This window comes from Dromiciops gliroides, chromosome 3 (genome assembly GCF_019393635.1).
Source record: "Dromiciops gliroides isolate mDroGli1 chromosome 3, mDroGli1.pri, whole genome shotgun sequence".
Taxonomy (NCBI): domain Eukaryota; kingdom Metazoa; phylum Chordata; class Mammalia; order Microbiotheria; family Microbiotheriidae; genus Dromiciops; species Dromiciops gliroides.
In genome coordinates this window covers 658,107,775-658,130,224 of record NC_057863.1, presented here as the reverse complement: position 1 = coordinate 658,130,224, position 22,450 = coordinate 658,107,775, and the positions used below count along the sequence as shown (strand labels likewise).

Genomic DNA, 22,450 nt, shown 5'->3' with positions numbered 1-22,450 from the left:
AAATAGAGCTTAAATGACCGAGGTCATCCATCTAGGACGTATTTGGACTGGTCCTGGCACTCTATGTGATGTAGGAGGCAAAAAGGGGTTAATAGAAAAACCTAAGACCCAAGCTTTAATTCAGATATTAGCTCCAAAAGGGAGTCAGACCCCAGTTAATGGATAACTTACAAGTCAGGATGCTAAGTTCTCATACCCACAGTGATCAGGGCCCATAACGGGGACAGAGGGAGAGAGGCCATGATGACCTTAGATGAAATGATAAGGCTATAGAAATTCTAAAGAAAAATAGAGATATTTTTAAACTAGCCATGGGAACCAGAAAGAGACATGTGCAGAAAAGGCCAAATTTGTCCCCAGATTCACCTTATGACGTGTAAACCCCCAAAACACACCTCCACTGGAAAAGGTACCCGCCTCGAGGGTTGGCTTAGGACCCCAGGAACTCCAAATGAGGATAAGCCCTCCCCTGTACCTCCCCAAAGTGGAGATTATTATAATGAGTAGGCCAGGCCCTCCCCTGTACCTCCCCAAGGTGGAGATTATTATAATGAGACTCATAATCAATTTATCCATACTATAAATATAACTGTCTTTCCTTTCACTATTTGAGAGATACCTTTCCACTTTTCTGATTCTCTCCCTGTGGTCACTCACAGTATTGCAATAAAACTTGGGAAACTGAGTCACTGAGTCTTGTAATTCTTTTGGGATGACTCACGATCAATTCGACCCTAAATTCCATCCCACATCATATCCACTGCACACCTCCCACCTACAAGCTCTGAGCTTTAAGCTCTTGCCTCTCCCACAGCCTAGGCTCTCTGTGACCCCCGTAGCAACAGGTGATGGTCCTGATTCAGTATTGACCCAAGAGTATGCAACTAATAAGTCACTCTGAATTATGAAAACTATGGGAAAATATCTACCAGGTTCAGTCCCACCCCACTTCTGAGAAACGTCCTTCCATCTGGCCCATCCTTTGTATTTATATCACTTCAGTGAGTCACATAACGACCACAAGATTTTGTTGTAAAAAAGGATTGAAAAGAATTGGTAAGGGTTTGTTTACCCGATGTAAAAGCCTTCTGATTACCCTCACGGCTCCTCAAGTGGGTGAGGAAGTGAATGCTATGTCTTCCACCTGGCCTCCATCTAGCCGTGCACCCCTGCCTTTTTTGGTTGGTTTATTGATTCATTCAGCAAGAATTCCAGGGTGATCTGGCCAGGACTAATGGAGATCTCATGAGTTTCAAAAGGCCTGGGGGTCCCAGGCGCCAAGGAAGAGCTTCCTGGAAACAAAGGAATGGTCACTAGGATGTCTAATTTGGCCATGTGTACAGCACGCATTTACCAACAATGTATTTGGATGGTACATGGCAGTGTGGCACAAGTGAAATAATAAAAAATTAATTAACAAGTTGTTTTATGTACTAGTGAGAGTTAAGCATTAGCCTTCCCAATGATTGTAACTGGAGTTATAAGTTATTACTGAACCTTGTTATTCTTCTTAATCCTGTCCTTGTGTGCTGTGATTCTCCCGTGATTAGCATTTCTTTCTGTATAGGAATAAACTGCCTTCCCATACTCAGTTCATATCATACTTTGGGTACTTCTTTTATCACCACCCATCTTTTGGAGGACAATTAAAACTTATTGAAGCCATTTTGTACCTACAATGACTGCCTCTCTGAAATCAGTGTCTGTTTGGAGGGTGTGTCTCTGTCTTCTCCAACTGTGTCTCCTGAGACTTCAGTGAGATAAGCAACCCTGTAACTGAGCACAATCAGGCTGTCTCTAGTAAACTGGAGTGTTGGGATGAACAAACAAGAATCCCAGTAGCATAGCTGTCACATTCTGTTACACTGGGGCTGGTGGGAAGAGCCTAGACCATGAGGATATTCCACCAAGAATGTTGGTTAACAAGGCTTCCAATCTCCTTGAATTAGTTTTGTTTTGTTTTGTTTTGTTGGGGGGTGGAGGCTATGTTTTGGAAAATTTATTCCAAAATTTCTTCTTCATTTCGTAGGGTTTTTTAAAAAACAATAAACATTTTTATTTAAAGTTTTGAGTTCTAAATTCTATCCCTACTTCTGTCACTCCCCTCCCCACTCCTTGAGACAGTGAGTAATCAGATATAGGCTAGACATGTGCAGTTATGTAAAATATTACCATATTAGTCATTTTGTACAAGAAAACTTGGATAAAAGAAAAAACCAAAGTGAAAAATAGCCTGTTTCAATCTGTGTTCAATCAATATCCATTCTTTCTTTGGAGGTAGATAGCATGCTTTGTTATTAGTCCTTTGGGATTGTCTTAGATCATTGTAATGTTGAGAATAGTTAAGTCTTTCATAGTTCTTCATCAAACGGTATTGCTGTCTCTGTGCACAACATTCTCCTGGTTCTGCTCACTTCACTATATATCAGTTCATACAAGTCTTTCCAGGCCTTTCTGAAGTTGTCCTCCTTGTCATTTCTTATAGTACAATAATACTCCATCACCATCATATACCACAGCTTGTTTAGCCATTCCCCAGTTGGTGGGCATTCCTTTGATTTTCCCTTTCTTAGCTACCACAAAAAGAGCTGCTATAAATATTTTTGTACAAATAGATCTTTTTCTCTTCTGGGGATGGCTTTGGGATATATACCTAGCAGTGGTATTGCTGGATCAATATGCACAGCTTGAATTAGTTTTGTTTATTCTTTCCCTCAGTGGAATGAGATCATTTTTGTTATCCCATTGTTACCTAAAGTCAAATTTAACTGTAGCTTAAAAATTTCTTAAACTCTCAAACCAATTCTCCACCAATTTCCACAGATTGTCTCCTGGGCAAATAGCTTTAATGCAGTCCAGAGAAACATTGGTTATTGTTCATTGACCAGAACAACATTGAACCAAGTGAGTGACCACTTCTGCAAAACCTAGTCATAAGTCAAATCATTTGGTGCTTTTGTGACCTACTGGTCTATTTGTGTCCATGTCTAAATTCATAAATGGTGTGAGGGGCAGCTAGATGGCGCAGTGGATAGAGCACCGGCCCTGGAGTCAGGAGTACCTGAGTTCAAATCCAGCCTCAGACACTTAACACTTACTAGCTGTGTGACCCTGGGCAAGTCACTTAACCCCAATTGCCTCACTAAAAAAAAAAAAAAAAAAAAAAACCACACACACATAAATGGTGTGAACCATCATTTTCTATAACTTTTCTAGTGTGAGATTTAAAATTGGATATTAGATCATAAATCTCCCCTCTTTAACCTTTCCCTTAATTTATCTCCCAGACTAGTAAATGGAAGAAGCTTCTGGTTTTCTAGTTAGAGCTTTTATTGTATGGTAGTCACAAGGTGATGTTGATTAGAAGGATAGGAAAGTAGAAACACAATACAAATCGTCTTAAGTCTAAACTTAGTCTATATTCCATTTAAAACTCACCAAAACTGAAGGCCACCTTTAGGGAGAGAGACCGTGTGCTGCTGCTAACCGTGAGCTGGGCCCAGTCGAGACTCTCGTCAGCATCAGCCTGTGCAGCGCAGTCAGGAGACCAGCAGAGCAGGAAAAAGTCCCCCACTTCCGTTCTCTTCTTGCCTTTTAAGCTCGCACCCCGGAAGTCGAGTGCGTAGCAGGCAGTCTGACAGGCACAGCAGGCGGACTGGCGTGTGTAGCTCATGCCGTTGGTCTCCTCCCCAAAAGGGTGGTCCTTCAAAAACTGGCATCTTTCAGTTATCCTTACCGACTGTTAAAAAAACTTTCATATTTTTTTACCACACTAGCTAGCCTTTTTTCTCCTCCATGAGAGGCCAACTAATTAAATTTGGGACAGAAAAGATAGGGTGAAAAAAATAATAAAAATTTTAAAAAATGGGGCAGCTAGGTGGCGCAGTGGATAGAGCACCAGCCCTGGAGTCAGGAGTACCTGAGTTCAAATCCAACCTCAGACATTTAACACTTACTAGCTGTGTGACCCTGGGCAAGTCACTTAACCCCAATTGCCTCACTAAAAATAAGAAAATAAAAATAAAGATAAGACAGGGTGTCTGAGATCATCCTCACTAAAAGTTTCTTCAGTAGCATTTGGAGAGTGGGAATTGCATTTGTATCTCTAACTCAGTGTAATGGCTGGCTCAGAAAGCACTCACTAAACATAGATTGAGTAAATGATTGGTTGGAATCCCTGAGGGGCAAGAGTTAAGGAACACTGAGAAATTAGTTAAAAGGACTTTAAGACAAAAAAGACTATGCACCAGTAATACCCAGATAGTCTGGGCTCAAAAAGTGATCCATTTAATGAGAGTACAGAAACCCTGCAACTATGCCTAGGATTGAGGATGAGGGACCTCATTTTAGGAGGGAGTGGAGAGAGAAATGACAACCCAAAGTGACCAGGAATTATTTTAATATTCCTGCAGGTGGGTTTTCTCACATAAGTTACATATGTCCATATGTTTATGTGTTGTTGGAAGCATGGATAGATATGATCTTAGGCCTGGCCCACCCCTGAGAAGAGGGGAAGAGCCAATAGGCATGCCTACATGGATAGACAGACTCCTAATATACCACAAAAGCTGGGATGTTCTTATCTCTGGTCTCTGAGAGGAGATATTGGGCTACTATTATAACTATTTACCCTTTCCCTTAAATATCTCTTATCTAGAGGTAAGAATCTGGGTTCAGAAGGAAAGCCATTTCCCTGGTTATCCTTGGGGGTAGGGTGTACCCCTTAGTTTACACTAACCAGCTAAATTCCTCCCCACCAAATGTTGGTTACACAAAAGACATCACAAATAGTAAACACCTGGGGCAGCTAGATGGTTAAGTAGATAAAGCACTGGCCCTGGATTCAGGAGGACCTGAGTTCAAATCCAGCCTCAGACTCTTGTCACTTACTAGTTGTGTGACTCCGGGCAAGTCACTTAACCCTCATTGCCCAAGAAGGAAGGAAGGAAGGAAGGAAAGAAAGAAAGAAAGAAAGAAAGAAAGAAAGAAAGAAAGAAAGAAAGAAAGAAAGAAAGAAAGAAAGAAAGAGAAGAAGGGAAGAAGGGAGGAAGGGAGGGAGGGAGGGAGGAAGGAGAGAAAGAGAGAAAGAAATAGTGAATAGCTAACAAATAAATGTACCCAAGAAAAACAGTAAACAGAAATTGGAAAAGTTCTATGGATTAGAATGTGTCTAAATCAGCAAGTTGAACATAGACCCAGACTCAGGCTTTACCACCCACCTCTGCTAACCTGGGAGATCACTGCCCAGTCCTGATGTCTTACCCCCTTCACCAGCCCCCTGGGCAAAGGAACAGACCAGATCTCTCTGAAACAACCTTTGAGGATTGTGAGTTCCTCTTACCATCTGCTACCCATTATTACCACTATGGTTTTTCTTCCCATCCCTTGAAATAATTAATCAGCTACCAGTTAGTAGAAAACTATCCCCTGCTGATGCCTATGTTTTCTTATCCTTATCCTCTTCAACCATGTTCAAAGGAAACTGGATCCATGCTTTCCTCTGTGTCTGCTATTCCAATTCCACAGCAATCTTCCCTTCATCCTTAGACTTCTTTCCCTCACACTCCCATATCTTAAGGATCTATTATACCTTGTTCTCCACTAATGACCCTTATAACTCCACTATCCTCTCCAGAACTTCCCTCATCTCCTGAATCTTCTCTCATATTTCATGCTAACACTGAAGAAAATGAAAACAATAGCTTGAAGGAATGCTAGGGTGAAGTAGTGGGGTTTTTTTTTTGTTTCAGGAGTGGGAACATTAGATTTGCTTGTGGGTAACAGGAATAAAGTTAGTATGTAGGGACAGAGTGAAGACTAGAGAGGTAGTGTAACAATTGGAGTGACGCCACCTGCTGGTGTCAAAATAATTTAACTAGCTGACTGGGTCTAATCTGTGGACTTCTGACTGGCTGGCTATCTGAGTGTTATTAATTTTACAAGCCAGTCTGTTGGGGTCCCTTAACAATTCCCACACTGCTGCTTCTCCCAAATTGATAAGCAAATGCCTCTTTTTAAAAATAATTAAAGCAGGGTTTATTTGTAAAAATAAATGTAAGAGATAAGGGTAAAGAAATGAAGTTATAGTGCCTCCTGTGCTTATTACCCCCAAGCCGGGTCTCTTGCCTTTCTTTCCCTACCATTCCTCATTCTCCTTAGCGTCCTAGTTCCTCTGGCGTCTCTCTGCCTTCTCACTAGCTTTCTCCATTCCCTCTCTGTACCGTAGCAATGGACTCCCAGCGTCCCTGCCTTCTTACTAGCTCTCCTCCAACCTCATTGCAAAAAGCCCCCACTGTACTCCTTAGCATTCTTTTTTCTCAAGCGAAACCCGGGCTGGCCACCACAGGGCCGGCCGAGCCCTGTGCTTTGTGAGCTGGGGGCTGGGCGAAGCAAACCCTGGTGCCCCTCCAGTTTTTTTATGTGCCTCTCAGCTGTGCACATGGGTCGCACCATGCCATGCCAGGGGCCTGGGGTTTTTCATCTTGGCAGCTTAGCCCAGCTCAGAGCACCCCCCCTCCCCCCACCCCCCCCCTCCCGGGGTAGCTCCACTCGGGAAGCCTGAGGCTAATTTTAATGCCTACACTGGAGAGTTACTGTAGGAAAGCTACGCCATGAGAAGAAGGCATCTGAGGGCAAGCCATGTGGCTTAGGAGGTCAGTTCCTTGGCATCAGGATGTTTCTGGTTTAGAGAGGAGGCTTCTGGGAGAAAGAAGGAAGCATTGGTCCTTTTTTGTTCCTGAACTCACCATGGCAGGTTGGACGATGGGGTCTCTTAGAAATAGTTAGATTTTTACCTTTCTCTCTGATCATTAGATCCTAATGCTCTTTAATAAATGCTTAAAAGTCTAAACTCTTGCTAAAGCTTCTAATTTATTGGTGACCACTCGTTAGATTTTTAGACAGTATAGTTAGATAGCAACTTTATAGTAGGGAGGTGATTTGGGGGGAACTTAACCAGAGGACGTGAGAAGTGATGGGATGTGAGAAAAGGAGTCACTTCTTAAGAAACCAGAGTAAAGAAGGAAAGGATGTAGATGATCAATCAATCAACATTTATTAAATACCAGCTTTGGGGCAAGCAGTATGTTAGGTATTCAGGATACAAGATTAAAAAGTAAACAATTCACACTTTCAAGGAGCTTGTGATGACAAAGAATTTTGAGATAAGTAGAAGGAAATTCAGGGTGAAGTGCCCCTCATTTCTCAACAAACTACAGGTTGGCTCTACTGAGATGACTGGTAAAAGAGGAGGCTTAAGGAAAGAAGGTTTGAGACTGCCTCAGTAGGAGATGTAGGGGATAGAGAATCAGGAAGAAGTAGAAGGATTGCTTTGCTGCAGTGAGAGCCCAGTTGGCAGCAGACAACATAAATTTAAAAACATCCCAGATTTATGGCTTCCTTCAGCTCTATTCAGTTACATGGGAGTAGGAGCAGGAGACAGATGGTAGGAGTTATTGAAGGCTGGGATTTTTACAAGGCATGAGTAGGGATAAAACAAGGCATCTGAGAGTAAAATAAAGTATAGTGTTGAACATGTTATCTATGTGTGGAGATTGTAAGTGGAAGATAGGGAAGTCAGAGCAGAAAAGATGACCTGGGAAGATACTGAGATGATCAGAAAGGAGATAATAGGGAGGGAGAAAGAAAAGTGTAAGAATGTCAGCTCCTTCAGAATACAACAGTTTTGGTTTTGCCTTCATCTCCCGAGAACCTAATAGAGCAGGCACTTCATAAATGCTGAATGAATATAAATGGTGAATGAATGAAACAGAGAGGGAAAGTGAGAGAGGCACAAAGAGGGATAGATGACAGAGACAAGGACAAGTGTTGCTCCAGGCTGCCCTTTCATGTGGCAACAGAGTCAAGAACAACACAGAAGAAACACAGATTTATCTGGGCACTCATCAGTGTCCCAGGCTTGAAGTCAGAGGCACTGTCTAGTCTGTCCCTTTCATTATGCAGTGTGTGCATTGATGGCCACCCCAACACAGTGCCTCTCCTCTCCCATATGAGGCCCCAGAGAAGGACCACCACAACAGGGTTAAACTCAAACTCTCTCAGAGTGCTAGAGTCACCTAGAGGTACCAAACCCCTCACAGGTTGTGGAAGAATACACCATTTCTGTAAATATTAAGAAAGCATTTTAAAATTATTCTAGGCCAAAGTCTTTGGACTAAATTGAGACAGCCAGCTCCTCTCAGTCATTTTTATCAGTTTTTTGTTAACTATCATTTACAAATGGGGCAGCTAGATAGCGCAGTGGACAGAGCACTGGCCTTGGAGTCAAGAGTACCTGAGTTCAAATCCGGCCTCAGACACTTAACACTTACTAGCTGTGTGACCCTGGGCAAGTCACTTAACCCCAATTGCCTCACTAAAAAAAACAACAAAAAAACCCCTATCATTTACAAAGCAATGTCCTACTCTCCTCTTTCAAATCAGCTCAGGAACTTCCTGTGCCAAGATAGCCAAGTGAGGAAGCAATCCACTGGAGCTCTCCCAGATTTTCCCTCCAAAACAACAACAAAAAAATGCCTCTGGCATCCCAGGAGCAGGGAAGCACCCTACCAGCCTAGCAGGAAAGGTCTGTCTTACCTGGGTGGGAGAGAAATTAAGTCCAGGTGGAGGAGGAGGGGGCCTGAAGCAGGACTCTGAGCCTGGGTCATTCCACCAGTGAGGCTCTACCCACCTGCAAACCAGCAGCTCCCTGGGCAGGTGAGCAGTCTGCACAGCATAGTAGGGACCCTCATCAGGCACCCCAAAGCTAACACAGACCACCAGGGAGGCTTTGACCTCACTGCTGACCAGTAGTGAAGCCCCACCCAAGACTGGTCAATAGCAAGTTCCCACCCCTGCCACCTCACAGCAGAGAGGCTGTTTCCAGGGCAAACCAACCCCAGAGACTCAACAAATTTCAATAAAATTACCCTTTCAGGGCCTGCTAGCAGAGTGACTGGTTACCGTAGCAACCCAGCAGCAGGACACCCTCTCACCCCCACCCTCCACACATACTTGGGCAGATTGGAAACAAAATTACTCCTCCAGGGCCTGCTAACAGAGTAACCCAGCAGCAAGATACCACCCCTGGGTCCAGGCACTAGAAAGACTGTTAACTTTAGCAGCCCAGCAAAAGCAAGTGGCTAAGCCCTGAAGCCCAGTGAAAATCACCAATAAGACCCAGGGCCTTAGCACAAACCTTGGGACAGTTTAGGAATAGAGCCCAACTCAAAAACAAAACAAAACAAAAAACATCAAGGCACCCAAAAAAGCACAAAAATGAACAACAACAACAACAAAAAGCTTGACTATTGACAGCTACTATGATTATAGAGAAAATCAAGGCACAAACATAGAAGAGGACAATAGTAACAAAATGTCTACAGGTAAAGCTTCAAAGAAAAATGTAAATTGGTCTCAGACTCAAAAATAATTCCTGGAAGAGCTTTAAAAAAGACTTTAAAAAGCTAATTAGAGAAGTAGAATAAGTATTGGGGAAAGAAACAAAAATAATGCAAGAGAACCATGAAAAAGAAATACAAAAATTTACTGAGGAAAATAACTCCCTAAAAAACAGATTTAGTCAAACGGAAAAGGAAGTACAAAAGGTCACTGGAGAAAATAATTATTTAAAAATTAGACTAGAACAAATAGAAACTAATGGCTCTATGAGACACCAAGATACAATAAAACAAAATCAAAAAAGTAAAAAAAAAATAATAATAGAAGAAAATGTGAAATTTCTCATTGGAAAAACAACTGACCTAGAAAACAGATCCAGGAGAGATAATATAAGAATTCTTGGACAACCTGAAAACCATGACCAAAAAAATAAAAAATCCTGGACAATATCTTTCAAGAAATTAGCAATGAAAACTTCCCCAAAATATTAGAACCAGAGGGAAAAATTGAAATTGAAAGAATCCACCAATTACCAACTGAAAGAGAACCCAATCTAATTAGTGTAAGGGGCTAAAATTCTAGCTAGTCTGTCTAAAATATCTAATGAGTGGTTGCCAATAAATTACAAGCTTTAGCAAGAGTTTAGACTTTTAAGCATTTATTATGGAGAATAAGAATTTGGTGAAGAGAGAGAAAGAGGCCTATATGCCCACAGCTATCTATCTCAGGGAGAGCACATTTTAAAAGCTCCACTCTCCATGAGAGTCCTCACGAAAGAGAGTGAGCCACACCTCCTTCATCCCACAAGCCTCCTGTGAAACTGGCAAAATCCCATCCACATGCGCATACATTTCCAAGCTAATTGGCTGGTAGCCTTAATTGACAGTACCCACGAGCAAACATCACTTACTGATGCCAAGGAAAGCTGCATGGCTTGCCCTTAGACACCTTCTTCTTATGACAGAGCTTTCCTACAGTAACTCTCCAGCAGGTGGCATTGTTCCAATCGTTACATTAGATTTTGTTGGGTTTTATTAAATTCTATGTCTTATCACTAGGAATACTACCTATAGAATCTCCATAAGTGACTTGGAACCTGGAGATGGCCAAGAAATTACCCCCATAATCAAGGAACTACCTCCACAAACCTGCTCTGATCCATCCACAGACACTTGAGGATGATGGACACTGTCAAAAGACTTGACACCCCTAAAGCTATAGCTATATTGGATATCTCTATTTGCTCTATTATAATTTTGCTTGTTTTATTGTTCTGTATGTGTTATGGACCTGATACCTATTTTTTAAGCCATTTATCATTTCTTCTTGAACTGATACCAATTTGAGAACCAAGCCTGTGTCCTGCAAATTTGTCAGTCAGAGTTTGCCCCCTGACGTTTATGCAGAGCCCCATCATGGGGTTTCTAGTTGCTTTTCTTGCCAACAGTTGAACTACTCAAGGAAGAAAACTGACAAAAGTGGGGAGGAAGTGGGCAGCCCTACCATTTGAACATGTGCAGATTAACCTTATTGAATTACAAATAATGCAGGGCTACAGATGTTTTTGTAGGCCAAGACCAACTGAGCCATTGGGTAGAAGCTTTTCTAATGACACAAGCCACATCAAACATAGTAGCAAGATACCTGATCAAGGACATAATACAAAATTTGGCCGGCCTTATGCTATTGACTTGACCAAGCACCACACCCTACCACAGAAATAACTAAACAACTCTCCACATGTTTGAGATAACTCCTTATCACTCACATTATCAAGAGAAGTTGAGTGGCTAAAAAGAGAAGTTCAGAACCTTTTGGGAAAACTATGCCAGGAAACAGTTAAAATGCCCTCCCTGGGGGCGGAGCCAAGATGGCGGAGGAGAGGCTGTGACTCCCACAAGCTCCAGATAAACCCGTCCATTCACACCCAAATAATGCGGTAAAAATCAAAACCCAGAACAGCCTAATGCACATAAGAACAGAGTGAGACTGTTTCTCCGCAAAAGAGGGCAATTCTGATCACCTACTGATCAGGCTGAACAGCTCAGCACGTGGTCTGGACCCAGCCAGGGACAGTGCCTCCAACACATCGGAGTCTTCAGCACCAGCAGCTTCTGGACTGGTGAGGGGGTTCGGAGGTAGGCCGGGGTGAAGTGGAGGCAGTATCTGCTGGAGTTGGGGCAAAGCGCCCTGGGTCTGAACCAGTGGGCTGAATCGAGTGGTGGTGGCCCAGTGGGGGAGGGGTAAAAGCACGCCAAGCTTCCGACCATAGAGAATCAGAGTTCAATCAGACTTCTGTTTCCGGGTCAAAGAGAAAGCGGCTGTGATTACTCACAAGCCAGGCAGGCTGAGAAGAAGCCCAATCACCCCCTGGGCCACGCTGTAGCACAAACGGTGTGTCCGGGAAGCAGCGCTACACTTTAAGGAGTAAAAAGCCAAGAAACAGTAAGCCAGGATGAGTAGGCAGAGAAAGCAGAAGACCATCGAAAACTTCTTTGGGGAAAAGATAGACCACAATACATCCTCAGAAGAAGAAGAAAATAATAGGGTCAAAGCTCCAACATCCAAAGCTTCCAAGAAAAATATGAACTGGTCTCAGGCCATGGAAGCTCTCAAAAGGGATTTTGAAGAGAAAGTAGGAGAGATAGAACGAAGATGTAGAGAAAGAGAGGAAGGAATGGAAAGAGAAATGAGAGCAATGCAGGAGAGTCATGAGAAAAAAGTCAACAGTTTGAAAAGCCAAATGGAAAAGGAGATTAAAAAACTGTCTGCTGAAAATAATTGCCTAAGAATTAGGATTGAACAAATGGAAACTAGTGAGCTTATGAGAAACCAAGACACAGTAAAGCAAATCCAATTGAATGAAAAAATAGAGGGCAATGTGAAATATCTCCTTGGAAAAACAGCTGATCTGGAAAATAAATCTAGGAGAGATAATTTGAAAATCATTGGACTACCTGAAAACCATGACCAAAACAAGAGTTTAGACACCATCCTCCAAGAGATTGTGAGGGAAAATTGCCCTGATATTCTAGAAGCAGAAGCTAAAATAGAAATTGAAAGAATCCACCGATCACCTCCTGAAAGAGATCCCAAAAGGAAAACCTCCAGGAATATTATAGCCAAATTCCAGAACTCCCAGGTCAAGGAGAAAATATTGCAAGCAGCTAGAAAAAAGGAATTTAAATACTGTGGAGCTCCAATAAGGATAAAGCAAGATCTAGCAGCTTCTACATTAAAGGACCGGAGGGCATGGAATATGATATTCCAGAGGGCAAAGGAACTGGGACTACAGCCAAAAATCACGTACCCAGCAAAACTAAGCATCATCTTTCAGAGGCAAACATGGAATTTCAAGGAGAAAGAAGACTTTCAGACATTTGTTATGAAAAGACCTGAACTGAATAGAAAATTTGGCTTTCAAATACAAGACCCTAGAGAAGCATAAAAAGATAAACAGGAAAAAGACTTCATGAGGGATATTAAAGGATCAAACTGTTAACATTCCTATATGGGAAGATAATACAGAGGACACAGGACTGAACTGAATATGAAGGGATGTTATGTTTTGTTCTGTGTGGGGTGTCTTATGTCTGGGGCCGGATTTGGGCTTGGGGCCTCCTGGGTCCAGGGCTGGTGCATTGTCCACTGTGCCACCTAACTAACACATAATGACATCCTTAAAATAGGGTTGAGGTGTGGAAGAAATAGACTGGGGGAGGGGGAAGGGGAGAGTTGGTCTGGGGAGAGGTTGTTCATATGAAGGAAACAAGAAAAAAGCTTATGGAGGGGAGGGGAAGAGGGGGAAGGAATTGGGGAGTGATTGAACCTTAATATCATCAGAATTGACTCAAAGAAGGACTAACATACATACTCAAGTGGGTATAGTAATATATTTTGCCCTGAGGGAGGGGAGGGAGATAAGGGGGGGGGGAAGAGGGGAAGGAGGGAAGGGCAGATTCTGGGAGAGAGTAGTAAAAAGCAAAATACTTTCAAGGAAGGTGAAGACGTTCTGCATAACGGCACAAGTATGAAATATTGAATTGCTTGATTTCGTAGGGAGGGTTGAGGAGAGAGGGAGGAAGAAAATTTGGAACATAGAATTAGCTCAAAGACCTTAAACTCATCAGAGTTGGCTCATGGAGGGAATAACATTCACACCCAGTTGGGAGGAGTAATCTATTTAACCTTACAGGAAAGTATGAGGGGAAGAGGATAAGGAAGGAAGGGTGAAAAAAAAGGGAGTGCAGAGTAGGGGAGGGGACAGTCAGAAGTAAAATACTTTTGAGGAGGAATAGTTTAAAAGAAGATGGAATATAGAGTAAATATCATGGGAAGGGAATAGGATGGAGAGAAATAGTTATGATGACTTTGCTGGGCTAATACGAAGAAAATTCTTTGTCAAGTTTAAGGTACATTATTTAGGGTATAATGAACAGGATACTATTAGAAAAACCTGGAAAGACCTACATGAACTGAAGCAGAGTGAAATGCACTGTATAGAAAATAACAGCAATAGTATAAAATGATCTGCTGGGAAGCATGTGGTTATTTTCAGCAAGACAATGGTCCAATATAACCCTGAAGGACTATGAAAATGGCAACCCATCTACAGAGAAAGAAGTGATAGTATCTGAAATAGATGGAAACACATTTTTTTTCTTTTCTTTTTTTTTTTCTTTTTTGGTGAGGCAATTGGGGTTGGGTGGCTTGCCCGGGGTCATGTGGCTGGTGGGTGTTGGGTGTGTGGGGCCGGATTTGGGCTCGGGTGCTCCTGGTTCCAGGGCCGGTGCTCTGTCCGCTGCACCACCTAGCTGCCCCTGGAAACACATTTTTTTAAAAAAAATGTTTTTTCTCTTTGACAATTCCTCGGTCTGAAGTTTTGGGAGTTTTTTGACTGTTTTTTTCTCATAACCTAGCTAATGTGGGAATGTTTTCCATGACTAGTCATGTATAATTTATTTTGAAATGCTTGAGTTCTAGAGGATGGGGGTGGGAATAGAGGAGGAAGAGAAGTTGGAACAATTGTTTCTTAAAAATTGATGTTAAAATTTGTTTTTACATATATTTTGGAAAATAAAATTCTATTCTAAGAGTGAAAAAAAAAATAAAATAAAATAAAATGCCCTCCCTTCTCTTTCACAGGTCTGGAAGGAGGCAGCCTCGATGAAAACTCCACCTTTGGAAGAGTAGTTGTGTGTGCATTCAAGTCAGGAGACTACTATGGATCCACAACTTCAGGAAGATATTTCATCTCCAGTACTCCTGGAATAGGTTGTTCCAGATCCTGCTGACCAGCCATGCTGCCACCAAGGCTGGACCACTTGGATACATCACTCCCGTGTGAAATCTGCCATGATTGACCTCAGCTCTGATTAGCTCCTGGATCCAATTAGGCTAAAAGAGACACCCCCCCCCCACTCCAATCAGTAGCCCTTGGCCACATTTATTTGACTAATAATCAGGACTTTATCCCTTACCTGTAACCTATCATGAATTTGTTTTCAGTGCTTTTTGCCCTGTTTGGGGTAATTGGGGTTGAGGGAATCAGAGGAGTCCAATTCTTACACGTAGGATCCAAAATGCCAGCCACATCTTTGATTGGACTAATTATTGGAAATGCTCCTTTACCCCTTTAACCTTGGAGAAAGGGCTATCCCTAGTGGGGATGGGGAAGGATGGACAGGATTCGTGTGACTATTTATGTGACTACAATGCATCATCAATAGGGGGAACCCATAGGTGCAAAGGTAAATGCACTTCTATAGGGTAGAAGGAGAATTTCTCAACACCCTTTATGTTCAAGTGGAAGACAATTAGTAACATCTCCCAGTTTTCACCCAAGCTCCGGCTATGATATGCTCTAAGGCCACCCCTCCTGCATTAGGAACAGAATAAGACAAAATGGCCAGGTAGCAGAATGGTTTGTTGTTGTTTGTCCTTCTTTCACCCTGATGTCATGACTTGCACTGAATTGGATTTAAGGGAGGGAGGGCTGTGCAAAGTCACCAGCCTCACTCTTTCCTCCAGAGCCATATGGGTCCAGTGGAAAGATATACATCAGCATGACTGGAGACGACCCAGATGCAGTGGGAGACTTTGACCTTTTAAGTTATGGTCTTTCCCAGGTCTTAGTTTGTCTGAGGCAATGCCTATCAGTAAATTAATGAAGAAAGAAAGAGAAGGAGAAGGAAGGAAGGGAAGAAGGGAGGAAGGGAGGAAGGGAGAAGGAGAGAGAGAGAGAGAGAGAGAGAGAGAGAGAGAGAGAGAGAGAGAGAGAGAGAGAGAGAGAGAGAGAGAGAGAGAGAGATTTTGGGAGGGTTTTTCTGGCCAAAACAAAAAGAAACGGGATAGCAGACAGGATGCAATTATACCATGTCCCTATATAAGCACGTGACTATCCATGGGACATGGATATCCAAGGACATGACTACCCAGGGACACGTGGAGAATGTTTTCCATCCAGGCATACATTGAGAGACTTTTAGGATAGCCCGTCTGGAATGTGTGTGTGTGTGTGTGTGTGTGTGTGTGCACGCACGTGTGTATACTAACTAGCACATGCATGCACAATAACAAAGCACACCATTGGCTTGTAAGGGGCTAAAATTCTAGCTATACTATCTAAAATCTAACGAGTGGTCACCAATAAATTATAAGCTTTAGCAAGAGTATTTAAGTGTTTAAGTATTTATTAAAGAACATTAGGATCAGAGAGAAAGGTAAAAATCTAACTATTTCTAAGAGACCCCATCATGTGAGCCTCCATGGAGAGGTCAGGAACAAAAAGGACCCAACACCTCCTCTGAAGCTGGGAACATCGCCGCCCCCCCCCCCCCAAACACACATACACACACAGCTCCAAGCTAATTGGCTGGCAGCTTTGATAGACAGTACCCACAAGCAAATGTCACTTCCTGACGCCAAGGACCTGACCACATGGCTTGCCCTCAGATGCCTTCTCCTCATGGCAGAGCTTTCCTACTGTCATGGGGCGCAGAGCACCCCAGAATTTCTCTGGGGCATACCGAGGAATCTTCTCCTTGAGAAACTAAACCAGAGGACAGATAAGGCCTAGAGGAACCAAATCGGACTGAGCTAGCTTGGGATTCCTACCCTTCATTCTGGTCTCCCTTACCCTGGGGAGATAAATTTGGGTGTGGCTGCGTCCTTTGTGTCCTGAAGAGGGATCCGTAGCCACCCCTCACCCAATTCCTCTAGTCACTACTAGTGGGGGATGGTCCTCCACTCCTCACCCAATTCCCCCAGCTACCACCAGTGGGGCATGGTCCTCTCTCACTAAAGGAACTTTCCACAGGCAGATGGTCCACCCCCATCAGGCCTCTATAAAAGTACCTTCCAGTCTCCTGTTCGAGGAGATTTGGTACCTCTGAGCCATGTGCTTTATGCCAAATCTCCCCATGAAAAGTCTAAGGATTTCTTTCATGGTTTCCCTCCCCCCACCCTTCCCTTCCCTTGCTCCTAAATAAACTATCACCTTGTTATAACTAAGTTTTGTGTGCAAGAGGGTGTAATTCTTTAAAGAGGAATTCCCAAGAACCCCAACCCGTACCCTATTTTCCCCTATATCACTACAATCACTCTTCAGCAGGTGGCGTAACTCTAATCATTACAGGCTTCCCCAAAATTGCTAGGATGCTACAGGATGGATATGGTTCTTTTGGCCTCTGGCTCACACTGTCCCTACCTACAAGAGAACACTTGAACAACGAGGGTGAAGCCACCCAGGTATCTACTACTTATCCCCTTTAGGAGCAGCTAGATGGCACAGTGGGTAGAGCATTGGCTCTGAAATTGGGAGGACCTGCATTTAAATCTCACCTCGGACACTTACTAGCTGTGTGACCCTGGGCAAGTCACTTATCCCCAATTGTCTTAAAACATCCAGGGCCATCTCCAGTAATCCTGAGGTATATCTGGCCACTGGACCCAGATGGCTCTGGAGGAGAGAGTGAGGTTGGTGACCTTGTACAGACCTCCCTCACTGAAAGCCAATTCAGTGAAAGTCATGACATCTCCCTGAGACAACGAAGGACAAACAACTTTTTCCCTTTGGTAGGAGAGCCTGAGTACACCTTACAGCCCATGTCCTCCTGAACAGAATGAACAGGTTTTTCCAAGTCTTTGTCAATGAGACCACAGGTGCTATGGAGTCCCAGGCAGATAAGAAGGATCCTTGCTCTCCATGGCAGGGTCTAACAGGACTACCTGATTGGTTTGTAGGTTTTCGACCTTACAAGGGATCCTTTACTGAATATGTTTGCAATGTCTCTCCTGATGTGAGGAACCACTCCCAAGGCCAAGCCCCAGACTGCAAGCAGCAGGAATTAAGATGAGGTAGTGGAGAACAGAGGAGAGCTGTGGGTCAATTATTATGCTGCACCATGAGTCTGGTTAATACCAAAGGGGGCATTATGGTGCAGAGTCAGCCACTAGTGTGGAGTCGGTCTGAATGACCTCATGTTTAAAACCTTACTTAGGTTTTGAGCATGTAGGCAGCCAGCCTGCAGGAGATGGTCGTCTGGAAATCCCCTGCACATGCACACTAATCCCATCTCCCTCTGATACTGTAAACCAGGGTGACACTAATTTCATCTCTTCATCAACCAGCAAACTTGTATCCACCAGCATACATTTGTCCTCATATGGAAATTATTTATTCCTATTTATAAAAGCCTCCAGTAGTTTGAAATCCTTACCAGGCTGAGTTAATAAAGTACTTTTACATTTCTTTGCCTGAGTTTGCATCATTTAACAGGGAGAGGCCAAAACCAAGATTTCTTTCTTTCTTCCTTCCTTCCTTCCTTCCTTCCTTCCTTCCTTCCTTCCTTCCTTCCTTCCTTCCTTCCTTCCTTCCTTCCTTCCTTCCTTCCTTTCTTTCTTTTTTTCTTTTTTGATGAAGCAATTGGGGTTAAGTGACTTGACCAGGGTCATACAGCTAGTTAAGTGTCAAGTGTCTGAGACCAGATTTGAACTCAGATCCTCCTGACTCCAGGGCCAGTGCTTTATCCACTGTGCCACCTAGATAACCCTAAACCAAGATTTCTTGTAACAAAATGATGATTAATTGGTACAATTCTTATTTTTCCATGGGAACTGTATGAAAACCTAGCCTAACAAATCAAAGATCCCTTGTGGTAACAGAGGTTGAATCTGGCTGATATGCAAATAATCAGATATTCCTGAGAACAATAGAAGGACAAACCAAGTAGGTTTCTCTTGAATCTTCTGGAGACACCATTGTTTGCTGTCTAGGTTACCCAACATCCCTGAGTCAATTGGGAGGGCAGGGAATTTACACAAATCTCTCTCTCTCTCTCTCTCTCTTTTTTTTTTTTTAGTGAGGCAATGGGGGTTAAGTGACTTGCCCAGGGTCACACAGCTAGTAAGTGTTAAGTGTCTGAGCCAGATTTGAACTCAGGTCCTCCTGACTCCAGGGCCAGTGCTTTATCTACTGGCCCCTACACAAATCTCTCTTATCTGCAAAGATCCCCAGAGGCATCCTGCTTCACATCCACATTATTTGTTTTCAAGGAGTGAGCTATAAGACTGATTTGTATTGTGCAAATAGAATTAAGAGCACTCTGTTGTAAAACCCAGGAAGCAGGGAGTTAATCTATCAGGACCTGGCTGATCCAGGGACTGTATAACTTCCCCTTCCAACTGTTTAAATACTCTTCTCTTCCACATCTTGAAGTAGGGATGGATTTAATTGATCAAATTGATTGTGAGGTGTCCCAGAGACTCAGTGACTCAGTTTCCCAAGTTTTACTGAAAGCCTATTGACCACAGGGAAAAGCACCCAGGAGATAGGTGTCTCAATTTGGGAGATAGAAATGGTTATATTTATACTGACAAAAGTAGGTTATCTCCTCATTATCTTAATCTTAATCTCCTCCTGGGAGGTTCATGGGAAATTTTATCCTAATTTGGACTTCCTGGGGTCCTAAGACAGACCTGAGACAGGCACCTTTTTCCTTGGAGGTGTGTTTTGGGGGTTTACCATCATAAGGTGAACCTAAAGACACATCTTGGTCCTTCTGCACATGTTCCTAAAGACATGCGTAAATTTGTCAGACCCTAGTTACTGTCTCTGTTGATGTTGAGGGTTGAGAGGGACAAACACTTTTGGTTACTGGAAGAACACAAACTTTAGGTTCTCTGTTAACCCTTTTAGGTGCTATTGATCTTAGGTTATCTCTTAACCCTTCTTTAGCCTCCTCCATCAATCTCTTGGAAATCTCTGGAGAGATTTCCTCTGCAATTGTATGTAACTGAGTTGCCACAAAGAAATAAAAAGAGATGTTTGTCTCTGTAACTATGATTCATCGGCTTACGTTTTGTGGGGGGTAAAGATTTCTGTTTAACAATAGCAATTGCAAAATATTTGGACAAAGCCAAGTCAGTTTGGATAAACTCATTCCATCTCCAAAAACCAGTAAAGCAAGATAAAAATGACATAAAAAACAATTCCTGGATATAACCAGGAAAAAAAATTATTTGTGACTTAAAAAATTATCTACTCTCTATTGTCACAGGAAAAAGAAGTGGTGGGGGCCCTTAGGTATTCCTCTGTAAACAATTACACTCTTATATACAGTCTAATTAGGGTTAAGATGGTCTTTTATTTGGTGCTAGAGAAAGTGACTGAGGGGTAAGTCAAAGACTTCACCCCTGAGGAGAAGATGGCTTAGAAGTATCTTCCAGAACAGAAGGAAGGCAAAAGCTTTTATAGAGGATAGAATAGAAAGTTCCTTTTGGGGGTGGGGTGGAGAAAGCTTGGATGCTTGTCATATTCCTGAGAATCCAAAGGGATTTTTTTTAGAATGATAGTCCTTATCTCTGTCTCCTTGCTTCATTGAGGTAGTAGCCACACCTAATTAACTTTCCTACTATAGAATTTTATCTCCTCTTACTTCTTAGGTATGTCCATCCTGATATCTAGTTGGCCAGTTTAAACTTTAATAGTCCCTTAATTCCTTCATGTCTGTCCAGTTATCTGGTCATCCTAAACCCCATGTCACTATGAAGAGGAAAATGAAAGAAAAATGCAAATAAAATGCTCCCTCCCTCCCCCCCCCCCAACCAGAAGAGGAAGCAAAAATCTTCACATCCAGAAACTGACCACAGTGGAAAAATTGCTAGACGTTTTCTTTCTAATTCAAGGAAGTTTCTTAAGCCTCAGAGTGCTTGCAAAAGGCAACAGCATTTCAAAGAAATGGGTTAAGCAAAATTATGAGACTGAAAGAAGATGGTGTCAGGATCCAGTGTTTCAAAAAAAGAAAAAGAAAAAAAAAAACATATCTGGGAAACAATCCCCCCTCCATAGTTTCTCAAGAAATATTTCAGCTTACAAGTACCGATGGTAAACCAGGTTGTTTGCCAAAAAGCAATTCCTATTTGCACTCATTCCAAGCCAGCAAAAGTTTAAATAAATCTAAAACAATGGGCCTGATGGATTTGGAGAGTGGAGGGGGTTTTTGTTTGTTTGTTTTGTTTTTGTTTGTTTTTAGAGTGGAGTTTTTTGAAAGCTTGAGGCAATTTGGGCTAAAAAAAAAGTGTATTTATGTAGCCCGATTCAGAACACAGGGAGATGCTTTTGTGAAAATAAAATACTGAAGAATGTGTTTTTTAAATGATCGTGCTAAAACTGTTTTCTAACATGATTGCTATTTATATATTAGTTGTTATTGCACCCATTTGGGCAGTAAGCATTTATTATTCATGAATATCTGTATCAGTAAAATGTTAGTAAAGTATTGACCACATGGCAGTTAGCACAAGCAGGAGAAAAGCCCCAGACCCATGTTGTCTCTATTCACACCCCGGGTGTTACTCCATTGTTTTTGTTTGTTTGTTTTGGTTTTTTGTGGGGCAATGAGGGTTAAGTGACTTGCCCAGCCAGTAAATGTCAAGTATCTGAGGCCAGATTTGAACTCAGGTCCTCCTGAATCCAGGGCCAGTGCTTTATCCACTATACCACCTAGCTGCCCCTGACCCATGTTGTCTCTGAGAGTCCAGAAGACCTACAAAACCTACATTGTCCTAAGAGGAAGAGCAAGCACCAAGAGACAGCATTCTGAGCCAAGGGAGTGGGTCAAGGGAACCAAAAGACCCAGTAAAGAGAGAGCAAGAGGCCTGACCCCGTGGTCTTCAGATAGAGGTGGGTCATTATACATTGATCAAAGCTAATTGGTTAGCATCATTCAATTCCATTGGTTGACATGACCTGAGGGTGGTCCAAATTAAAGTGAATTCTACCCTTGTCATAAATCAAGGTGTGCTTTAATCCCATTTAATCTTCATTTCTTTTGTTCCCTTTGGTTTGTCCCAGACAAGATTTGAACTTCCTTCAGAACTGGACTTTCTGGAGTGGGGGGGCAAAAGGATTGAAACTGATCTCTGCATCCCCACCCCAAGAAATTCATTATTAATAATTATTTTCTCCCAAGAAACACAGGATGAAAAGAAAATTGTCCTGGCTTTACAGAGAAATTAGCAAAAAACAAACAACCCCCAAACCATGATTTCTTGTAAAACTAAGCAACCAGAAATTATATTCCTATGGACGGAGCTGCTGCATGTAGCAAGGGATGATTCCTCCACATATCACTGGTGTGTCAATTTTGTGGCTCAATGGGAGACAGGATTAACATCTCTAGCTTCTTTGTCTCCTCCCTCTGCCCTGCCCCATCCAACCATAACAGAGTGAAGGAGCTCTCCCATTAATGTAGGAGGCAAAGAAGGGGTTAACCAAAAAAACCTGAGACCCAAAGCTCTAATTTAGGTATGAGCTCTAAAAGGGATTCAGACCCCCTTAATGGATCACTTCACACCTGAGTCTTCATTAATACGAGTCAGGCCCTAGGTCCTCATTACCCACATTACTCAGCATCCATAAGAAGAACAGAAAGAGGCAGGTTGTAGAGACCTTAACTATAACAATGATACACAGACAGGGTATAGAAATTCAAACTGATAAATGAAAATATTTTTAAACCAATCATGGGAATGAAAGGGTGACCTGCAG

At 42.5% G+C, this 22,450-nt stretch overlaps 1 protein-coding gene across 1 annotated transcript in view; it reads left to right on the top strand.

Annotated features, from left to right (window-relative positions):
- Positions 1–22,450, top strand: part of LOC122748361 (leukocyte immunoglobulin-like receptor subfamily B member 3) — a 42,368-nt gene that overhangs the window by 5,646 nt on the left and 14,272 nt on the right. The window lies entirely within an intron of this gene.